At 47.1% G+C, this 23,432-nt stretch overlaps 1 long non-coding RNA gene across 1 annotated transcript in view; it reads left to right on the top strand.

Annotated features, from left to right (window-relative positions):
- Positions 1–665: 665 nt before the first annotated feature.
- Positions 666–23,432, top strand: part of LOC140410542 (uncharacterized) — a 77,157-nt gene continuing 54,390 nt past the window's right edge. Inside the window, exon 1 of the long non-coding RNA XR_011940681.1 lies at positions 666–1,313. This is a non-coding gene — a long non-coding RNA (uncharacterized lncRNA). The remainder of the gene's footprint in view (positions 1,314–23,432) is intronic.

The raw sequence follows: 23,432 nt of genomic DNA, 5'->3' as shown, positions 1-23,432 counted from the left end.
TCCTCCCACAGTTCAAAGATGTGCAGGTTAGGTGGATTGGCCATGCTAAATTGTCCTTAGTGTCCAAAAGGTTAGGTGGGGTTACTGGGTTACAGGGATAAGGTGGAGGTGTAGGCTTAAGTAGGGTGCTCTTTCCAAGGGGCGGTGCAGACTCAATGGGTCAGGTGGCCTCTATGATTCTCACTAACCATGGCCTTCTCCACCCTCCCCATCAGCCAGAGCAGCAGTGAGATTAGATTACTAAATTATGGACCAAAAACAGTCTGTTAGAATTTGTGCATACAAATTAAAGAGAGCAAAGCCATCAGAACCAAGAGAGGAAGTAATGATTGTAAGCTATGATTTTCCGGGTAAATTGTACAGGAAAAAGACAAAGGACAATTAATTGCTGAAACTGGACATTACCAAGAAGCCAGATTGCAAATTTGCTGATGATGAGAAGGAATGTCCTCAAGGTTGAAAGGCTGTTTAGTGTCATAATATGCACCCATGCACATCATGAGGTAAAAGCAGGCAGTGACAGACACCCAGGTGAGCCAATCAACATACAGAACAGAACACGACCAATCACCAGACAGAACACCAAAGGGGGGCTTCCAACTATAAAACACACGAGGCATCAGCACTCTGCCTCTTTCCACTGGTGACAACTGTAGTGACAGTCAGGGTGTACAAATCATTCAACACCTTCTACACGTAGATCAGAGCTAGACTGGTCTTGGTAGTTAATGTTAGTTTACATAGAGTAGTAGAGAGTCAACCCACAGGATGCTGTGTGCTTCGTAACTGAAGTTCAATAAATCTTATTGAACCAACGCCTATGTTTGGTGTATGCTTGATCATTTAACTGCATTGTGTTGCAGTCCGTGTTACCCCAGGGTGAATAACACGAATAACGGGACATTGAGAAGGAGTCAACTGCCGACTTGAGTTAGAGGACTGGTGACAACACGTAGAGGCTTCACATAAGCATAAGGAGAGGAAATGAAGAAGCCGCACTTAAGGTGCACGTGCATCAGCTGAGAGCCTGAGAAAGACCATGGTAGGTGAATAAGTGGTGGAACAGATTATTAGAAAATACACTTCACTCTGCTCTTTTGTGCCTATGCTACTCAGTCTCTGACTATGAGGCTGTTGACAGCTCAGGCCACCATGAGGGAATCACAGTAATATTAGCCGTGGGCCCGGACTTTCCAGCGGGATATGCAGCAGGCCAGCCAAATGTCCATTGACTTTCTCCCGGATTGGATGATGCCAGAGACGGGCGGAACTGGAAAATCCTGCCATGGTGCAGTTTGGCACACATTTGTCAGGTGAGTAATGCAGTTTAAGGGGGGAGGGGCGAACTGAAATGAAATGAAAATGAAAATCGCTTATTGTGACAAGTAGGCTTCAAATGAAGTTACTGTGACAAGCCCCTAGTCGCCACATTCCGGCGCCTGTTCGGGGAGGCTGTTACGGGAAATCTGGGAAATCTATCACCTAAATTGTCATCACCTCAAGCTGCAGAACTAATGTCATGTTACAAATTAATTCTTTTCAATTTGGCCCTCCCTGATAATAAAGAAGAATATCAAAGACAACAACTGGCTTGTGGATTACAAGACTTATGTCCCTCTCCCATGGATAATGACCCTCCAACCAAGAGTGGTCTGAAAGACAACAAAGTGTTAATACAATGAGGGAAATTCCTCGGCCAAAGTGATTAACAAGAGGACCATTGAGGGATGCATTAACCATCTTGACAGGTCAGGAGGGGCTTTAAAAGTTCCTGCAGCTGGCATTCTGATACAAATCGGGTTAAAGGGATTTGGGCAACAGGTAGGGAGGTGGATTTGAGACCAAGAAGAGATCAGCCATGATCTGATTGAATGGTGGAGCAGGCTCGAGGGACTGAATGGCCTACTTCTGTGTTGTCAGTGACACTTCCCTCTCAGCACAAGATATTTTTTAGGAAACTTTCTCCCACTGTCTCTTTGCTGCTTTATTTCATTCAGGTAGCGTTGCAGATCTGACCCTTTGAATGCTGTAGTTCCTTTCTGCCTCTGTACAATGCAGTGTCACTTCCACCAGCTCTTGTGTAGACCTTCTTGCAAAGTGGTATAAAAATAGCCATAAAACATCAGATTAAACTATGGGGTAGTGAATTGCTGTCAAGCACTGCGGTACTTGCCAGCTGCTCCCTCTGTGCTGCTGCAGTCATCGGCCAGAACTGACTTTTTAAAGGCTGCACTTTGGATTCCTGTCACCCGTTCACTGAATATGAAAGGTAACCCATGAAATGCCTGTGCAAACAGCTCCCCAGATTATCAATAGCGACAACTGACTTTTCACTGATGCCAATGTGGCATAACTCACCGTGGAACCTCAGAGAACCTGGGGCTAGCTCATGGCTTGCGGATTCATCTTCATTTCCCCTCTTGACAGTCTCCTAGGCAAGGTTGTCCCCACAAAGTGAGTCAAGGGTATTAAATTTCTGACCCGTACAGTTCCTTTGCCTATGTTGTTGTGTAAATAAGAAAGTAGTCTTGAAACAAAAACTACAAATGCTGCAAAACACACAGCTGGTCAGGCCAAATTGTGACGAGGACATACAAGTTAATATTTGACATGTTGATGGTTAAGAGGCACAAACTTAGTGACAACCTTGCAAGTGTTGCAACTCATTATGGATGCCATTAAATAACCAAACATCAAACATCGAGTTTGTGTTACAGTATGTGAAGTTCTTTGAAGGTATAGCTTTTGATTATAAGTTATTGTTGTAATCTTTCTCCCATCGGGGTAAAGAATCAATGATGAGAGACCTGTAGGCCTTGGTTACATAAAAACAGTGTGACTTGTATACATGGACTATGTAGATGAGAAATGTTACATACGAACATACAAATTAGGACCAGGGGTCGGCCACTCGGCCCCTCGAGCCTGCTTCTACATTCAGTAAGATCATGGTTGATTGCATTGTAACTTCAACCCCAAATTCCTTAATACCCCCGATAATCTTTCACACCCTCTGCTAATCAAGAATCTATCTAGCTCAGCCTTAAAAATGCTCAAAGACTCTGCTTCCACTGCCTTTTGAGGAAGAGAGTTCCAGAGACTTGCAACTCTCTGAGAGAATTTTTTCCCCCTCATCTCTGTCTTAAATGAGCAATCACTTATTTTTAAACAGTGACCCCTAGTTCTAGCTTCTCTGACAAAAGTGAACATCCTCTCCACATCCACCCTGTCAATACCCCTCAGGATCTTAAAATCAAGTCACCTCTTAATCTTCTAAACTCTAGTGGATAAAAACCTAACCTCTCCAACCTTTCCTCATCACATAAGCCACCCATTCCTGGTATTAGTCAAGGAAACCTTCTCTGAACTGCTGCTAACACATATATCGTTTCTGAAATAAAATAAGGTGATCGATATTGCACACAATACATCCAGATGTGGTGTCACCAATGCACTGTACAACTGAAGTATAACTTCCCTAACTTTGTAATCAATTCCCCTCACAATAAATGGTAACATTCTATTAGCTTTCCTAATTATCCTAATGTTGGATACACTTATCTTGGCAGCGTTTCTTAACCAACTTTTTTCTGTATTCACCTTATGTAGGAGACTGTCCACCATGATAATCATTCAGCAGGCGCAACACTGCTCCACCATTTACCCACACATTCAACTATCCGCCTCTACATAAATGTTGATGGACTCGTCTTTCCCTCTTCGTATAAGTCTCTAAAAAGGCAGTTGCAGTTTCACAGCAGGGAGAGCGCCTTTCTAAAAGGTTTCAGAATTTATGCCGCCATATAGTTACCCACTTACCTTCAAGTGACTTAATTCCTTTTCATTTATCTATAATTCAATATAAACAGCCCTCCCATACGCTGGAAAAGTTTGAGGTGCCAGACCCAATATAAGTCTCATATGCTGATGTTCTAACTATCATGGGTATTATTAAATTATTATGTCATGTTGTGATACAGTGATTGATGGATGAAGCTTTCATATCTTTGTGCTCCAGGATTTTGAAATGTAAGTTGCAGGAGTAACGTGTGCTCAAAGGTAGAGTTTGCCAACATTGAATGGTTATTTTTAGAATTGCTCCTACAAAGACTTGGCATTCAAGCTGACTCTTTGTTGCCTCAGTGTTAGGAGGCCGACTCACTGAGAGAAAGTCACACAGACAATTTGGTGAGCCTATGAGGATGACAATAGTGTCATGGGAATTCAAGAGCAATGATAGACGTGAAGCATTGCCATCATTAATGTAAGCAGCAGTGAAGAAGACCAGGCCAGAATTTAATGTTGTCCAGGTGGGCACGTGGCCGATCCAAAAGCGAGTAAAATCACACAAGGAGATGTCGGGCACACATCCCGATGTCATCATGCAGTCGTGCAATATTTTGGTCAGCACATGAGAACAATCAAGCAAGCAATTTAGCCCGTTATGGGTCCAACTGAATATAATTTATAATAACAATAATAATCATTATTATTATTGTCATAACTGGCTTACATTAACACTGCAATGAAGTTACTGTGAAAAGCCCCTAGCTACCACATTCCGGCACCTGCTTGGGTACAGAGGGAGAATTCAGAATGTCCAATTCACCTGAACGAACACGTCTTTGGGACTTGTGGGAGGAAACCGGAGCACCCGGAGGAATCTCATGCAGACACAGGGAGAACGTGCAGACTTCGCACAGACAGTGACTCACCGGGAATAAAACCCAGGCTCTTGCGCTGTGAAGCAGCAATGCTAACCACTGTGCTACCGTGCCGCCCTTTTTACTCGGCCATCTGCTTTTACAACTGGCGAGTGGGCAGATTAGCCAGGCGGCCTTTACATTTCAGCTGCAACCTCGATCCAGGGTGAAATAAAAATTGAAGAGGCGTTTGGGGACTGACGTTTGTGTTTGAATGTGCCGCCCAGGCACTTTGCACAATTTTTCCATCGCCATTTATTTTGTGCAGATCTGCAGCTCCCTGACACAGCTCCGCAGCAGCTGTCTCCCTAAGGGAGCACATTAGAAGTCAGCCCGCACCCTTCCTTTCCTCAGTACCTGCCCTCTTTTCGCCTTCCCCAGCAGCACTGAATCTGTTCCAGCGCATGTTTCACACTGACTGCCTGTTAATTGGTCAGCCAGTGTGAAATCGCGTGCCAGGGCTGATCCTGGCCAGAAGCACATTTTATGTCTGCTTCTGGGTGTATGTGCCGCCGGGTGAGACGTTCAGTCCCTGGAAACCATCGATTCCTTTCATTAAGCCCATAAAAAGAAAATGAAAACGTGTATTTGTGCAACACCTTTTATGGAAGCATTGCACAAAGAATTTTTTAAAAGGGTCATAGTATTGCCAGATTCCCAGATGACCTGTTTGAGGGGGAGAGCTAACGGGTGGTGATTTAACCTGAAGATCACCACACCTCAGGCAAGGGGCATGGTTGAGAAGGTGGGGCCTTCATGATGAATAATCTCTGTTGGTATAGGGATTGAACCCATGCTGTTGGCCTTGCTCTGCATCATTAACCAAGTACCCAGCCAATTGAGCTATACCAGCCCCCACACATAGAGCCTCAGAAATAGTTGGTGATGTTTGAATTCCTCCAGACAGGTCAGGTCCCTGTCACACCAGCGAAGAGGCTTTGATAAAAGTAACAAATGACATCCTTTGTGATTATGCCAAAGGTAAACTTTTTCTCCCAGCCTTCTCAAATTGACTGCAACCTTTTACACAGCTGCCCACACCATCCTCCAACATTGCTTCCCCACTATTGTCCAGTTTTATTCTTACCTATCTAATCATTGCCAGAAAATCACTTGCAATAGCTTCTCTCCTGCACTATTATCTTTGAGTTTCACAAGGCCCTATCCCTGGTTCACTACTTCTCATCTGCATTCTGCCTCTTGGCAGCATCATCTTTCAAAAAGCACGAGATCCTGAATTTACCACCCATCGGGGGCATGCACTTGGTGAGCACGAAGCACAATTTCACTCTGCTTGTCCAATTAACGGTCAGCCAGCGTGACAGGGGCCCTGTGAATAGCTGAGCGCTGCCAAGGAAGACAGGAAGAGGGCGGGCGCTGAGGAAAGGGAGGGTCTGTGCTGGCTCTTCCAATGTGCTCCCTCATGGGGATAGCCGCTGGGGAACTGTCTGAGGGAGCTGCGGACCCGAGAAAGATAATTATCAACAGAAAAAATGTGCCACAAGTGTCTAGGCAGCACAATCAAACACAGACCTCAGTCCCAGACACCTGGGGCAGGATTCCCCGTCCTACCGCACCCGCTTTTGGTGCAGCACACCCCCACCAACAGCGGGATCCTCCATCCCAGCAGCCGGCCAATGGGGTTTCCCATTGTGGGCACCGTTGGGAAATCCACAGGCGTGAGCGCCCTGCCAGCGAAGCGGAGGATCTTCCTGGCAGAGAATCCAGCCCCTGACTTTTCATCTCGTTCTGGATCGAGGTTGTAGCTTGCCAATTATCCCACGGTAAAGGTAGATGGGCAATGTAAAGTTTCAGTTAATTAGCATTTAATTAATTTAAATTGGCTTTTTGATTGTCAGGAGGTTCAATTGCAATTCTTGCACGCACCCTCCAACCAAAATATCGCGCAAGCACGTGATGATGTCAGGATGCACACTCAATGTATTCTGATATGACTAGTGTGGCAGGGGTGTGGGAATCAGAGCCTAGCTTAGAAAGTGTGATAACTGAAGGGGAATTAGAGAACTAAAATAAGAGAACAACATCACCCTGTCTGCTCAAACACAGTGGTTTGAAGTGTATTGGTTTCAATGCCAGAAGTTTAGCAGGTAAGGCAGATGAACTTAGAGCATTTATTAGTACTTGGAATTACGATGTTGTGGCTATCATAGAAACATGGTTAAAGGAAGGGCAGGATTGACAGCTGAACGTTGAAGGATATAGATGCTTCAGGAGAGATAGAGGGAGATGTCAAAGGGGTGGAGGAGTAACATTAGTGGTTAAGGAGAATATTATAGCCGTACTGCGAGAGGACACCTTGGCGAGCTCATACAATGAGACAATCTGGGTAGAGCTCAGGAACAGGAAGGGGGCAATCACAATGTTGGCTGTTTATTACCGGCCCCCCAACTGCCAGCAAGAGATAGAGGAGCAATTAGGTAGAGAGATTTTGGATAGGTGCAAAAGTAACAGGGTTGTTGTGGTAGGGGATTTTAATTTCCCTATTGTGGTGATGTGCATCACTGTAAATACATGTAAGCTAGACAGACACTAGAGGGAGCACCAGAAACATCACACACACACACTCAACCAATGGACATTCACGATACACAAGGAGGTGACACGACCACAGGGGGGCATTACACCAACCCATACATTAAGGACACCACACACATGATCAGCCCCCTTTGGCCAGTGGAGACAGTCAGTGAGGAGAGGCACAGGGTTGATTCATTATCACACCCACCACGTGGAAGACAGCAGCTGGTTAGTCAGTTTAGGTAGCTGCAATAGGATTAGCAGTAGTGTCAACTCAAGTTATAAAAGTGTACATAGTGTAAATAAATGAGTTGAAGGTATTTACACGTCTCGACCTTCCTTGACAAATGCAACACAAGGAAGCCGCTTATGTTACAAAGGAAACATAACAAAACACCTATATTGACTGGGACTCACTTAGTGCTAGAGGTTTGGATGGGGCAGGTCTTTTAAGGTGTATCCAGGAAGCCTTCTTGATGCAATATGTAGATAATCCAACAGGGAAGGGGCAGTACTGGATCTGGTATTGGGGAATGAGCCTGGACAGGTGGTTGAAGTTTCAATAGGGGAACATTTTGGGAGTAGTGACCATAATTCTGTAAGTTTTAGGGTACTTTTGGACAGGGATGAGGGTAACCCTCGCGTTAAGGTGCTGAACCGGGGAAAGGCAAATTACGATAACATTAGACAGGAATTGAAGAATTTGGATTGGGTGCGGCTATTGGAGGGGAATCAACATCGGACATGTGGAAGTCTTTCAAGTGACAGTTGATTAGGATTCAGGAAAGTCACGTTCCTGAGAGAATGAAGGATAAGTATGGGAAGTTTAGGGAGCCTTGAATAATGAGCGATATTGTGAACCTCATCAAAAAGAAAAAGGAGGGGCAGCACAGGGCTCAGTGGGTTAGCCCTGCTGTCTCACGGCGCCGAGGTCCCAGGTTCGATCCCGGCTCTGGGTCACTGTCTGTGTGGAGTTTGCACATTCTCCCCATGTCTGCGTGGGTTTCGCCCCCACAACCCAAAAGATGTGCAGGCTAGGTGGATTGGCCATGCTAAATTACCCCTTAATTGGAAAAAATTAATTGGGTGCTCTAAATTTATTTTTAAAAAAGAAAAAGGAGAATTTTGTTTGGTCTAGAAGAGTGGGAACAGTCGAAACCCTTGAGGAGTATAAAGAAAGTAGGGAGGTACTGAAGCGGGAAATTAGGAGGGCTAGGAGGGGTCATGAAAAGTCATTAGCAAGTAGGATTAAGGTGAATCGCAAAACTTTTTATTCATATGTAAAAAACAAGAGGGTGGCCAGGGAAAGGATTGGATTACCTAAGGACAATGGGGGGAATCTATGTGTTGAGCCAGACGAAATGAGCGAGGTACTAAATTAATACTTTGTATCAGTGTTCACTAAAGAAAGAGACTTTGTGGAAATTGATTCCTGGGTAGGGTGTGTGGACAGCCTGGATCATGTTAACATGGAAAAGGAGCAGGTATTGGGTCTTTTAAAAGATATCAAGGTAGATAAGTCTCCTGGGCCAGGTGGGATTTATCCCAGAATACTGAGGGAAGCAATGGAGGAAATTGCTGGGACCTTGACTGACATCTTTGTCATTGGGAAAGGAAGGGTGATGAAGCCAATGGGGGAGGAGGAGTTAGGAAGGGGGGGGTTATCATAGGCCAATCCAGAGGAAAAACAAAATGTACATAGAGTTAGTTAAATGAAGGACAAAACAAACCTCTCTGTAAAATCAAGTAAATTACCATGGGCAAGAAAAATGTAATGTATATACACAACTGTTTATAGATAAGAGAAAAGCCAATAAAAAGATTTTCAAAAGAAAAAAGAAAAGAAAACATCTTTGTATCCTCATTGGCTACAGGTGAGGTCCCAGAGGACTGGAGAATAGCGAATATGGCACCGCTGTTTAAGAAAGATAGCAGGGATAATCCTGGTAACTATAGGCTGGTGAGCCTCACGTCGGTAATAGGTAAAGTATTGGAGAATTCTCAGGGACAGGATTTCTACCCATTTGAAAACAAATGGATTCATAAGCGATAGGCAACATGGTTTTGTGAAAGGGAGGTTGTGCCTCACTAACTTGATCGAGTTTTTTGAGGAGGTGACAAAGATGATTGATGAGGGAAGGGCGGTAGATGTTGTTTACATGGACTTCAGTAAAGCCTTTGGCAAGGTCCTTCATGGCAGACTGGTACAAAAGATGAAGTCACACGGGATCAGAGGTGAGATGGTAAGATGGATACAGAATTGGCTCGGTCACAGAAGGCAAAGGGTAGCAGTAGAAGGGTGTTTTCCTGGATGGAAGGTTGTGACCATTGGTGGTCCACAGGATCGGAGCTTGGGCCGCTGTTACTTGTGGTGTACATAAACGATTTGGAGGAAAATGTAGCCGGTCTGATTAGTAAGTTCGCGGATGACACCAAGGTTGGTGGAGTGGCAGATAGTGTTGAGGATTGTCAGAAGATACAGCAGGATATAGTTAGGTTGGAGACTTGGGCAGAGAAATGGCAAATGGAGTTTAATCCAGACAAATGTGAGGTAATGCATTTTGGTAGGTCTAACATAGAGGGGAAATACACCGTAAATGGTAAAACTCTTAGGAACATAGAAAGTCAGAGATGTCTGGGCTTGCAGGTCCACAGATCTTTGAAGGTGGCAACACAAGTGGACAAGGTAGTCAAGAAAGCATATGGAATACTTGCCTTCATTGGACGGAGCATCAAGTATAAAAACTGGCAAATCATGCGACAGTTGTATAGAACCTTGGTAAGGCCGCACTTGGAATATTGCGCATAATTCTGGTCGTCACACTACCAGAAGGGTGTGGAGGCTTTAGAGAGAGTGCAGAGGAGATTTACCAGGATGTTGCCTGGTCTGGAGGGCGTTAGCTATGTGGAGAGGCTGAATAAACTTGGACTGTTTTCATTAGAAAGACGGAGGGTGTGGGGTGACCTGATAGATGCCTACAAGATTATGAGGGGCATGGATAGAGTGGATGGGCAGGCACTCTTTCCCAGGGTGGAGGGGTCAGTCACCAGGGGGCATAGGTTTAAGGTCTGTGGGGCAAAGTTTAGAGGAGATGTGCGAGGCAGGTTTTTTTACACAGAGGGTGGTGAGTGCCTGGAACGCGTTGCCAGGGGAGGCTGTGGAAGCAGTTACATTAACGGCGTTCAAAAGGCATCTTGACAAACACATGGATAGGATGGGTATAGCGGGATATGGCACTATGAAGTGCGAAGGGTTTTGGCCAAGGGTGGTATCATGACCGGTACAGGCTTGGAGGGCAGAAGGGCCTGTTCCTGTGCTGTATTGTTCTTTGTTCTTCACGTGATTCGGGTTGGGTGCGCGCCCAAATCTCGTATGTAAAATTTTGGACAGATTCCATGCGTATGCTGCTGACACCCAGCTCTACCTCACCACCACCTCTCTTGACCACTGCACTGTCTCTAAATTGTCACAACATCCAGTTCTGGCGATGCAGAAATTGTCTCCAACTAAATGATGGGAAGAATGAAGCCATTGTCTTCAATCCCTGTACCAAGTTCTGTTTCCTAGCTACTCACTCCATCCCTCACTCGTGTAGCTGATTGAGACTGAACCAGACTGCTCAAAACCTTGCTGTTATATTTGACCCTGAACTGAAATTCCAACTCCAGGTATGTGCATTCAATAAGACCGGCCATCTTTACCTGCTTAACTTCACCCTGCTCCTCCCTGTCTCAACTAATCTGCTGCTGAAACCCTCACAACCCTCTAAGATATCTGTGCATCTCCGATATTAAGCTATAGGACCATAGAATCCTTACAGTGCAGAAGGAGGCCATTCAGTCCATCGAGTCTGCACCGACCCTCTGAAGGAGCACCCTATCTAGGCCCATTCCCCTACCCTATACCTGTAACCCCACCTAACCTGCAAATCCCTGACACTAAAGGGCAATTTTATCACAGCCAATCCATCTAACCTGCACATCTTTGGACAGTGGGAAGAAACCGGAGCAAACCCATGCAGACATGGGGAGAAAGTACAAACTCCACATAGACAGTCACCCAAAGCTGGAATTGAACCTAGATCAGTGCTAACCACTGTGTCACTGTGCCACCCATCCACCACTGGCGACTGTGCCTTCAGCTGCCAAGATGCTATGTTCAGGAATTCCCTCCCTAAATCTCTCTGCTGCTTTATTGCTCTTTCCTCTTTCAAGATGTTCTTTAAAACCTTGAGTTTTGGCATAATTTTTGATAATTTTCCCGAATATCTCCTTATGTGGCTCACTGTCAAATTTTGTTTGGTGATGTTCCTGTGAAGCACCTTGGACCTTTTTCTTCATCAAAGCCACTATATAAAGACAAGTTGTTGTTGAGTAATACAACACTGGTTGCCAACAATATTTAATGCTATTGTTTACAGCAGTTACCTCACACATTTATGTAATGGAGCAAACAGGAAACTAATGATCATAACATCCATTCATGTGACACAGAACTATAAATGTTACCGAGTTTAACTTATGCACGCTGACCTGCAAACATTGACAACTTCTTCGACACCTTTAAACTGCCGGTTGGTTTCCTAGGGTGGCAGAGTGGTTAACACAATTGTTTCACAGCTCCAGGGTCCCAGGTTCGATTCCCGGCTTGGGTCACTGTCTGTGCGGAGTCTGCATGTTCTCCTCGTGTGTGCGTGGGTTTCCTCCGGGTGCTCCAGTTTCCTCCCATAAGCCAAAGATGTGCAGGTTAGGTGGATAGGCCATGCTAAAATTGTCCCTTAGTGTCCAATGGTTAGGTGGGCTTACTGGGTTACAGGGATAGGGTTGGGGCTGGGCCTAGGTAGGGTGCCCTTTCAGAGGGCCGGTGCAGACCCGATGGGCTGAATAGCCTCCTCCTGCACTGTAATGATTCTATGATTCTACTGATTGAAGAGTCACTCTTCAGGACACGCAGGATCATTTAACAAATATATTGTTAATTTCACTGAATCTAACCAACTCAGCATCCTAACCCTCTACCCAGTCACCTTGTTCAGAAACAATTTTTTTCAACATAAACATTAATAGGTAAATAAAAGGAATACTGAGAAAAATAAAATCCATTTGTCTTGATTAAGTCCATGAAGCTGGAAACATAAAAATTATACTCAATGTTTTTCACCAGCTGATCAACAATCTCACCATGAGCAAAAATGTAGTTTGACAGGAGCTGCATAAATGATCAATCAAAGCCATCTATAAACAGGAAAGGTAAATGTTAGAACACAGATTATTCACATATTATAGATTCAAATATGTTGCAAATTAATCTATAAAATATGTCCTATTTGTGGTTCCCTTTCTAGTAAAAGGACTTAGGAACACCCTTTCCAGAACACAATCTCCACTTGATGAACATATTAGATATATTACAGACACGAGCGTAGCTTCATTGATCAATCCTAAAGGCAAAAGTATGGATTAATGTTTGACTCTATGAGCGCAATTTTGCAGGCTGCGGTCACAAATTCCGGACTGTTTGCAAAATATTGCGAGAGGCCAAAAACGGGATTTGCTCCGACGAGATTTCCGATTATGAACTTCCTGGGCCCTCTCTGCTGACACGTTCAGGTTCAGGCAAGAACCTGATCTGAATGAATTTGAATCTAATTAGCGAGTTTAAAGTCAAATCTTCACTCCTCGTTGAATCTTCCCACCCCCCAGGCGTGAATTACTACTGTTTTTTTAAAACGGGAACCAGGCACCATGACATCCGAGAGGGAGGAAGGAGGTGACCCTGTCTCCACAAGGGGACACTTCCTACAGGCCCTGTCTCCACAAGGGGACACTTCCTACTGGCCAACTCCAGAGGGGAGTAGTTCAAGGGTGTTGGGGTGGTTAGGGCTGAGGGGAGTTTTGAGGTGAGTGGGGTCGAGACCTTCTCCGGGATGGGGGTCACGGCTTGTGTGTGTTGTCCTGAATTTTGCAGGCTGTGTATTTTAAAGGGTTTTCAGAGTGCCGTGTCAGTCTGCAGGCTGTGTTAGAACAAAGAACAAAGACAAGTACAGCACAGGAGCAGGCCCTTCGGCCCTCCAAGCCCGTGCCAACCATGCTGCCCGACTAAACTACAACCTTCTACACTTCCTGGGTCCGTATCCCTCTATTTCCATCCTATTCATGTATTTGTCAAGATGCCCCTTAAACGTCACTCCTGTCCCTGCTTCCACCACCTCCTCCGGCAGCGAGTTCCAGGCACCCACTACCCTCTGTGTAAAAAACTTGCCTCGTACATCTACTCTAAACCTTGCCCCTCGCACCTTAAACCTATGCCCCCTAGTAATTGACCCCTCTACCCTGGGGAAAAGCCTCCGACTGTCCACTCTGTCTATGCCCCTCATAATTTTGTAGACCTCTATCAGGTCGCCCCTCAACCTCCGTCGTTCCAGTGAGAAGAAACCGAGTTTATTCAACCGCTCCTCATAGCTAATGCCCTCCATACCAGGCAACATTCTGGTAAATCTCTTCTGCACCCTCTCTAAAGCCTCCACATCCTTCTGGTACTGTGGTGACCAGAATTGAACACTATACTCCAAGTGTGGCCTAACTAAGGTTCTATACAGCTGCAACATGACTTGCCAATTCTTATACTCAATGCCCCGGCCAATGAAGGCAAGCATGCCGTATGCCTTCTTGACTACCTTCTCCACCTGTGTTGCCCCTTTCAATGACCTGTGGACCTGTACACCTAAATCTCTCTGACTTTCAATACTCTTGAGGGTTCTACCATTCACTGTATATTCCCTACCTGCATTAGACCTTCCAAAATGCATTACCTCACATTTATCCGGATTAAACTCCATCTGCCATCTCTCCGCCCAAGTCTCCAAACAATCTAAATCCTGCTGTATCCTCTGACAGTCCTCATCGCTATTCTCAATTCCATCAACCTTTGTGTCGTCTGCAAACGTACTAATCAGACCAGTTACATTTTCCTCCAAATCATTTATATATACTACGAACAGCAAAGGTCCCAACACTGATCCCTGCGGAACACCACTAGTCACAGCCCTCCAATTAGAAAAGCATCCTTCCATTGCTACTCTCTGCCTTCTATGACCTAGCCAGTTCTGTATCCTCCTTGCCAGCTCACCCCTGATCCCGTGTGACTTCACCTTTTGTACTAGTCTACCATGAGGGACCTTGTCAAAGGCCTTACTGAAGTCCATATAGACAACATCCACTGCCCTACCTGCATCAATCATCTTTGTGACCTCCTCGAAAAACTCTATCAAGTTAGTGCGACACGACCTCGCCTTCACAAAACCATGCTGCCTCTCACTAATACGTCCATTTGCTTCCAAATGGGAGTAGATCCTGTCTCGAAGAATTCTCTCCAGTAATTTCCCTACCACTGACGTAAGGCTCACCGGCCTGTAGTTCCCTCGATTATCCTTGCTACCCTTCTTAAACAAAGGAACAACATTGGCTCTTCTCCAGTCCTCCGGGACATCACCTGAAGACAGTGAGGATCCAAAGATTTCTGTCAAGGCCTCAGCAATTTCCTCTCTTGCCTCCTTCAGTGTTGTATGGAATTGAAAATGAGCGCTCTGTTTACTCAGCTGTTAGTGGCATGGGGTGTGAGGTGTCTATGGGTGCGGGGCCCACAAGGAGGGGGGAAGGGTGTGATGAGACTGAGGGAGGCCAGTAAAGGGCTGGTTGGATGAGACCCTGAAACAGAAGGCAAGACGGTGATCGGCCTGGGGGGGGGGGTGCATTTAAAATTCAGGGTCCAGGAGTCTTAAGTGTCTGAGCCTGAGTCTTGGGATGCTGCAGCCTGAGTAAGAATGGTGCCTCTTAGTCTTACCTATCCCTGATTTGGAGTAATTGTGCCTCCAACATTCCTGAGTTAACCCTCAACAATATCACCTGCCCACATTGTTAAAGTCAAGGATATGGGTGAAAGCTCATGTTTCAAGGATAAAAGGTTGGGTGAAGAGGATCGAGAGGGAAGCACAATTGCCGGACCCCAGCGCCTGCCATAGAGGATCCATTAGCCTTCATGGTGTACACAGGCATCCAGTTAACCCTGCCCATGAATGATGAGCGACCATTGAAACAGCCTGTCAGAACCTGATGTATATATTTGAGGATGTGACAACCAGATTGGAGGACACAGGTGACTCTGATGGGGTGACGGCATCAACCAGCCAGTCAAACACTGAAGAGAGAAGGGCACCAGACATGTGAGAGCTAGCTGATGGATAAGGTGTAGCAAAGTCTGCTTCCAGGATCGGGATTGTCTGAAGGTAATCGGCTGGGGCATCAGCCTGACTCTCTTCCTCTCTGTCTCTCATCCCTCGCAGCTCTCTGACAGATCTCAGGATGAAGGAGTGAAGCTGCTAATTCTGATTATAACAACACTGGAGGAGCACAGTCTCCAGCAGCAACGAGTGGCCGCACCCAGGGAGAACCCAGCGCCAGGAGGTCAGGGGGGTGGCAGGGTCAAGGGCCGGATGCAGCACAAGCCGAACAGCGGGCACGAAGGTGAAGAAGGAAACCAAGAGTTTATAGGACCCGGGTGTCCTTCATGGTGCTGTCAGACAAGATGTGCCACAGGAAGCGCTACCTCAAAAGGGAGACAGTGCGGCACTTGCACAACATTCTTGCCAACTTGGAGCCACATGACGGAAGAGGGCATCCACTCCCCGTGGCCGTGATGTTCACAGTAACCCGAAAGCTCAACATCATTGGATCATTCCAGGGCTCAACGGGTGACCTGTGCAGTATTTCACAGTCACTGCCCTCTCGGGTGACACTGATGTTACCACGTCCACCATGTTCTGCCCGCTGCCTCTGAGATGCTCTGGTATAAGGAAGGGGGATTCAGAAGGGCTGGTCACTCCCAGAGTCTCCTGCATTAAAAGCCCCAGGATTTGCTCCAGCAGTTCCTCCTTCCTCCGGGTGCTCATGAGCTCCTGGGTTACTCCATGGGACAGCGGGCCACTGGAGCCACGGTGTTGAACCTCTCAGCCATGGTCCTCTGGGATGGAGCTATGCTTCGGAGTTCTTCAGTCATGGCTCGGAGGTCTTTCCCTAGGCTTTCCACTGCGGATACCACCGTTGTAGTCTTGGCCTGGGTACCAGGAGAGGCCGCCAACATCTTGTGCGACTGAAGGCTTTGGGACTCTTCCATTCAGCATTGCAGTCACTGTGTCAACATGGGGGTAAAAAAAGTGCCTAAAGATTGCAATCCTGATTGCGCCACCGGAGTCGATAGGATTTGCACCGAATATTCACACCGGAAATGACATTTGGTCATTTTGGGGGGGAAATCTGCCCCCAATCAGTAGATATGTGTCACTCATACATGATAAAGCTGGAAGAAAAAGCTTTATCTCCTATTTATTACATTTTTGTTTTTTGTTCAATGATTCCAAAAAGCCTAGGAACATAGGAGCAGACCATTCAGCCCATCGAGCTTGCTCTGTAATTCAATTAGATCATGGCTGATTATCTACCTCAATGCCATTTTCCCACATTATCTCCATATCCCCGGATGTCAGTAGTTCCAGAAATCTATCCATTTCTGCCTTGAACATGCTCAATAATTGAGTTTCCACAGTTCTCTGGGGTAGAGAATTCCAAAGATTCACCACCCTCTGAGTGAAGAAATTCCTCCTCATCTCAGTCTTAAATAGCCAACTCTTTATCCTGAGATTATGTCCCCTGGTTTTAGACTCACTAGCCAAGGGAAATATTTCATCTACTTCCACCCTGTCACGCTCTGTAAAAAATGGGTACGTTTCTTGGAAGCTTCCTTGGAAGCAAGCTGAACTGATTGTTAGTTATTGGATATCCTAAGATTTGAAATGACAACTTCAGGAACATTGCAATCTGTCAGTCAGCTTTTCGTATTGTGAAATGAGCAACAATGTTGGATTCACTGTGTAAAGACTAGACATTCAATGAAGTCTATTACCCAGCAGTGACAGCTGAAAGTGATGACCCAGATCTGTGCTTGATTTATACTGTCAGAGAGAGACTGCCCCTCCTCAGCACTGATCTCAACTTTTAAATCAAATTTTTATTTCTGTAAGATATGCCTGGATGCTTGGGAATGCCTGTACAACATTTTTGTAAACTGTACCGCCACCAACAAACAATTCTTACACAACTTATATAGTCTTATACTTCTATCATAGGCCCTGCCTCCAATCCAATAGTTTCCTTCACTTACCCAGGGGGGGGGTGACATAATAGGTGAGAGGCAGATGGGTGACACGAGGCAAGGATTTAAGCAGTAGGTCCACTTGCCAGTTTATGCTGGTAAGCCCTTAAATTGGCATAATTGTGATATGTCTCAAAGCCAGATCTGAACAACAACCCAGACAATTGTTCTTTATTTCAGCTCGAGTTAAACTGCCGCGTTTTCTACCCAGCTCTTTAGTTCCAAATCTCCGGACCTGGGGCCTTTTCAGAACTGAACACAGCCTTTCCTTTCTAAAACTGATTGGCGACGGTTCTATAATTAAAATTTAACTCAGAAATCATTGGATTTACCATCCAATGTATGATAATCATTGCTGTATGTGTAACTAGACATTAATTCTATTGACTTCCTCTCTTCACTTCCAATTTTCTTTCTCAAGGTGTTCATTTGTACTGAAGTACAAAAGAAACAACTATTTGTCTCGCATGGCACGCATCCTCAGGACATCCCAAAATGACTCACAGTCAACTAAGTCCTTTTCAAGTGCAGACACGCTTGTAGTGTAGGAACTGTGGTGGCCAATTTGCATTACGCGAGATCCCAAAAGAAGCTGTGAGATATAATGGTCGGATCATCATTTATTAATGAAAGATAAACATAAAATGCTGGAAACACTCAGCAGGTCAGGTTGCATCAGTGCAGTAAAACAGTCAAGTTCACAATTCAATGTCCCCCCCACCCCCCCACCCCCAGGTGAGTTCTGAGTGTTTGAATGTTGTGGGGGTGAGGGGCTGGTGGTAATTGGACCGTGTGATCGGATGGGTAGGTCCTCCTGATCAAATCCAGGGTAGGAAAGCTTGCATCCGGATTCTTGCCCAAAGGCCAAATGAGGCTCTTAAGTATTCCATCATTGGAAGGTGGAGGACTCACTGTCGAGGGAGGATGCCTGGCAATTCGTGTCAGGTTTTCCATTGATTTTCCCAGGAAACAACATAGTGAACCTTCTCTACCTGCCTCGGTTGCATGTATATCTCTCTTTAAATAAGGGCCGGAATTCTCCGGCTGTTCACTGGCGGCGGGATTTTCGGGTCCTGCCAGCAGTACACCCCGGCCATGGGTTTCCCGGTGGCATGGAGTGACTTCAATGGGAAATCCCATTGACAACTGTAGGAGCAGAGAATTCCGCTCCAGCAAACGGCACACGCCTCCCACTGCCAAGAAATACGCAGCTGGGAGGCCGGAGAATCCCACCCAATCTCACCAATGCCTGTAGTTATAGCAAGACCTCCCTACGTTTATACTCTACCCTCTTGAAATAAAGGCCACATTTCATTGCCTTCCCAATTACTTCCTGTGCCTGCAGACTTACTATTTGTGATTCATGTACGAGGATACCCAGATCCCTCTGTACCATTCCGTAGATTCGTTCCACTTCAATAATATTTTGTTTTTCTATTCTTCCTAGCAAAGTGGATAACGCCACATCTTCCCCGGTTATACTTCATCTGTCAATTTTTTGTCAACTCATTGAACCATTCCATATTCTTTTGCATTCTTTTTTTTTTAACAAACATTTTATTGAGGCATTTTTGGTATAGTAACAACAACAAAATAAACAATATACATGAAACCACAAACGTAGCACAAAAGCCATTTACCTCTCGTACAGGTCCCACCCTGATTGACCCCCTGTTCTAATCTAAACTACTCCCCACCGCCCCCCCCCTCCCCCGGTCTGCTGACGATTAATTTCCCGCAAAGAAGTCGACGAACGGTTGCCACCTCCGGGCGAACCCTAACAGTGACCCTCTCAAGGCGAACTTGATTTTCTCCGAACAGAGAAAGCTAGCCATGTCCGATAGCCAGGACTCCGACTTCGGGGGCTTTGAGTCCCTCCAAGCTAATAGTATCCGTCTCCGGGCTACCAGGGATGCAAAGGCCAGAACATCTGCTTCTTTCTCCTCCTGGATTCCCGGGTCTTCCGACACCCCGAAAATCGCCACCTCTGGACTCAGTGCCACCCTTGTTTTTAACACTGTGGACATGACGTCCGCAAACACCTGCCAAAATCCCATAAGCTTTGGACATGCCCAGAACATGTGGACATGGTTCGCTGGTCCTCCCGCACATTTTGCACACCTGTTCTCCACCCCAAAGAATCTGCTCATCCGGGCCACTGTCATGTGAGCCCGGTGAACAACCTTAAATTGTATCAGGCTGAGCCTGGCACATGATGCGGACGTGTTGACTCTACTCAACGTGTCTGCCCATAGACCATCCTCTATCTCACCTCCCAGCTCCTCCTCCCACTTGAGCTCCAGCTCCTCGGTCTGCGTCTCCTCTGACCCCATAAGCTCCTTATAAATGTCCGAAACGCTCCCTTCTCCTACCCACCCTCTGGAAACTACCCTGTCCTGAATCCCCCTTAGTGGTAGGAGCGGGAAGGTTGACACCTGTTTACGAAGGAAGTCCCGCACCTGCAGATACCTGAATTTGTTTCCCCTCGCCAACACAAACTTTTCCTCCAACGCCCTCATACTCGGAAAGCTCCACTCTATAAACATATCCCCCATCCTCTCAATCCCCGCTCTCGCCATAACCGGAACCCCCCGTCCATACTCCCCGGGGCAAACCGGTGATTATCACAGATTGGGGCTCAGACCGATGCTCCCTCTGCTCCCACATGTCTCCTCCACTGCTCCCAGACTCTCAGGGCCGCCACCACCACTGGACTGGTGGAGTACTGTGCTGGCGGGAACAGCAGAGGCGCAGTTACCAACGCCCCCAGATTGGTGCCCTTGCATGAAGCCGCCTCCATACACTCCCATGCCGACCCCTCCCCCACCACCCACTTCCTGATCATGGCTATATTCGCCAGCCAGTAATAGTTACTAAAATTTGGCAGCGCCAGCCCGCCCTCTCCCCGACTCCACTCAAGCATTACCTTCCTTACCCGCGGGGTCTTGCCCGCCCAGACGAAGCCCGTGATCACTCTGTTGATCCGCTTAAAAAAGGACTGCGGAAAAAAGATGGGGAGACACTGAAATACAAATAGGAATCTCGGGTGGACCGTCACCTTCACCGTCTGCACCCTCCCAGCCAGAGACAGCGGAAGCGCGTCCCACCTCCGAAAATCGTCCTTCATTTGGTCCACCAACCAGGCCAGATTTAATTTATGCAGCTGGTCCCATTCCCGCGCCACTTGAATGCCTAAAGTTTCCCCCTACTAATCTAAACGGCAGCTCCCCCAATCGCCTCTCCTGGACCCTCGGCTGGACCACAAACATCTCACTCTTTCCCATATTAAGCTTGTACCCCGAAAACCGGCCAAATTTCCCTAGAATCCTCATGATTTCTTCCATCCCCGCTATTGGGTCCGAAACGTGCAGAAGCAGGTCATCCGCATAGAGCGAAACCCTGTGCTCCAACCCCCCGCCGGACCAGTCATCTCCAGCCCCTCGAGGCTCTCAGACCAATTGCCAACGGCTCTACAGCCAGCGCAAACAACAGTGGGGCGAGGGGGCATCCCTGTCTCGTCCCTCGGTTCAGTCTAAAATAGTCCGATGTTGTCCTATTCGTCCGTACACTTGCCACAGGACCTGGTACAGTAACCTGACCCAGTCAATAAAGCCCCGCCCAAATCCGAACCATCCCAGTATCTCCCATAGATAGTCCCATTCTACCCGATCAAAAGCCTTTTCTGCATCCATTGCGATCACTACCTCCACCTCCCTACCTTCCGGGGGCATCATGATAAAATTAACAGCCTTCTTACATTGGCCACCAACTGCCTGCCCTTAACAAACCCCATCTGGTCCTCCCCAATAACGCCGGAACACAATCCTCGATCCTGGAGGACAAGACTTTGGCCAGCAACTTGCCATCTACATTCAACAAGGTGATCAGCCTGTAGGACCCACACAGCTCCGGGTTCTTGTCCCGCTGCAGAATCAGCTAAATCGTTGCCTGTGGCATTGTCAGGGGCAGCACCCCTCTTTTCCTTGCCTCATTGAACATCCTCAACAACACCGGCCCCAATATCCCCGAGAGCGTTTTATAAAACACCACTGGGTACCCGTCCGGACCTGGGGCCTTACCCACCTGCCTGGCTTTCAAGCCCTCCGCTATCTCTTCCAGCCCGATTGGGGCCCCCAGCCCTTCTCCACGCTCCCCGTCCACCTTTGGGAAATTCAAGAAGTGCCTCATCCCTTCCAGCCCCGTAGGGGGTTCTGACCTGTACAGCCTGCTGTAGAAATCTCTAAACACCTTATTCACCCCTACTGAATCACCAGCCAGGTTCCCATCTCCATCCTTTACTTTCCCTCTCTCCCTAGCTCCCTTCCTCTTCCTAAGCTGCTGTGCAAGCATTCTGCTGGCCTTCTGTCCATGTTCATAGATCACCCCCCTCGCCTTTCTCAGCTGCTCCACCGCCCTCGCTGTGGTCAGCAAGCTAAACTCCACCTGTAGCCTCCGCCGATACCTTAAAAGCCCTGCCTCTGGCGTCTCCGCATACCTCCTATCAATCTGTAGTATCTCCTTTACCAGTCGGTCCATCTCTGCACTGTCCACCTTCTCCCTATGGGCCCGGATCGAGATCAGCTCCTCCCTTCAGATTTTCGGTGGGAGCAGTGTCCAGGGGCCTGTCGGGAAGGTAAGGTTAACTTTAAAAGCTTACCTTGCAGGAGAAGCAGCCTTCAGATTTTCGGTGGGAGCAGTGTCCAGGGGCCTGTCAGGAAGGTAAGTGTAACTTTAAAAACTGATCTTTACAGCTGCAGAAAGTCGGCCGTGGGGATTTCTGGGAAGATTTGTGAGTACCTGTATATAAGTTGGGCGGTTGCTAAACTCGAGACACTACACTTGTAGAGTCACCCACCCTTCTACCTCCTCTAACCTAAGGGGTTGGGTGAATATCAGGTAAGCTCTGCCTTTCTTTTTCTTGTTTTATCTGGAGGGGATGGCAGGGAAGGCAGTACAATGTTCCTCCTGCAGAATGTTTGAGGTGAGGGACGCCGCCTGTGTCCCTGCTGATTTCATCTATGGGAAATGCACCCATCTCCAGCTCCTCAGAAACCGTGTTAGGGAACTGGAGCTGCAGCTGGATGAACTTCGGAACATTCGGGAGACAGAGGTGGTCATAGATAGAAGCTTCAGGGATGTAGTAACTCCGAAGAATAAAGATAGATGGATGACGGTGAGAGGGACTGGGAGGAAGCAGTCAGTACAGGGATCCCCTGTGGTCATTCCCATTAGTAACAAGTATACCGCTTTGGATACTGTTGGGGGGGGTGGACTTACCAGGGGTAAGCCATAGGGTACAGGTCTCTAGCACAAAGTCTGTCCCTGTTGCTCAGAAGGGAAGGGGGAGAGGAGTAGAGCATTAGTCATTGGAGACTCCATAGTCCGGGGGATAGATAGGAGATTCTGTGGGAACGGGACAGACTCGCAGTTGGTGTGTTGCCTCCCAGGTGCCAGGGTCCGCGATGTCTCGGATCGTGTTTTCGAGATCCTTAAGGGGGTGGGGAGCAGCCGCAAGTCGTGGTCCACATAGGTACCAACGACATAGGTAGGAAAGGGAATAGGGATGTAAGGCAGGAATTCAGGGAGCTAGGGTGGAAACTTAGATCTAGGACAAACAGAGTTATTATCTCTGGGTTGCTACCCGTGCCACGTGATAGCGAGACGAGGAATAGGGAGAGAGAGCAGTTGAACACGTGGCTACAGGGATGGTGCAGGAGGGAGGGTTTCAGATTCCTGGATAATTGGGGCTCATTCTGGGGTAGGTGGGACCTCTACAGACGTGATGGTCTACACCTGGACCAGAGGGGTACCAATATCGTGCGGAGGAAATTTGCTAATGCTCTTCGGGAAGGTTTAAACTAGTTCAGCAGGGGATTGGGAACCTGAATTGTAGCTCCAGTGTACAGGAGGTAGAGAGTAGTGGGGTCATGAGTAAGGTTTCAAAGTTGCAGGAGTGTACCGGCAGGCAGGAAGGTGGTTTAAAG

The sequence above is a fragment of the Scyliorhinus torazame genome, chromosome 4 (assembly GCF_047496885.1).
Source record: "Scyliorhinus torazame isolate Kashiwa2021f chromosome 4, sScyTor2.1, whole genome shotgun sequence".
Classification (NCBI taxonomy): domain Eukaryota; kingdom Metazoa; phylum Chordata; class Chondrichthyes; order Carcharhiniformes; family Scyliorhinidae; genus Scyliorhinus; species Scyliorhinus torazame.
Note: the sequence above shows the minus strand (reverse complement) of the source record. Positions and strands in the feature narration are given on the sequence as shown.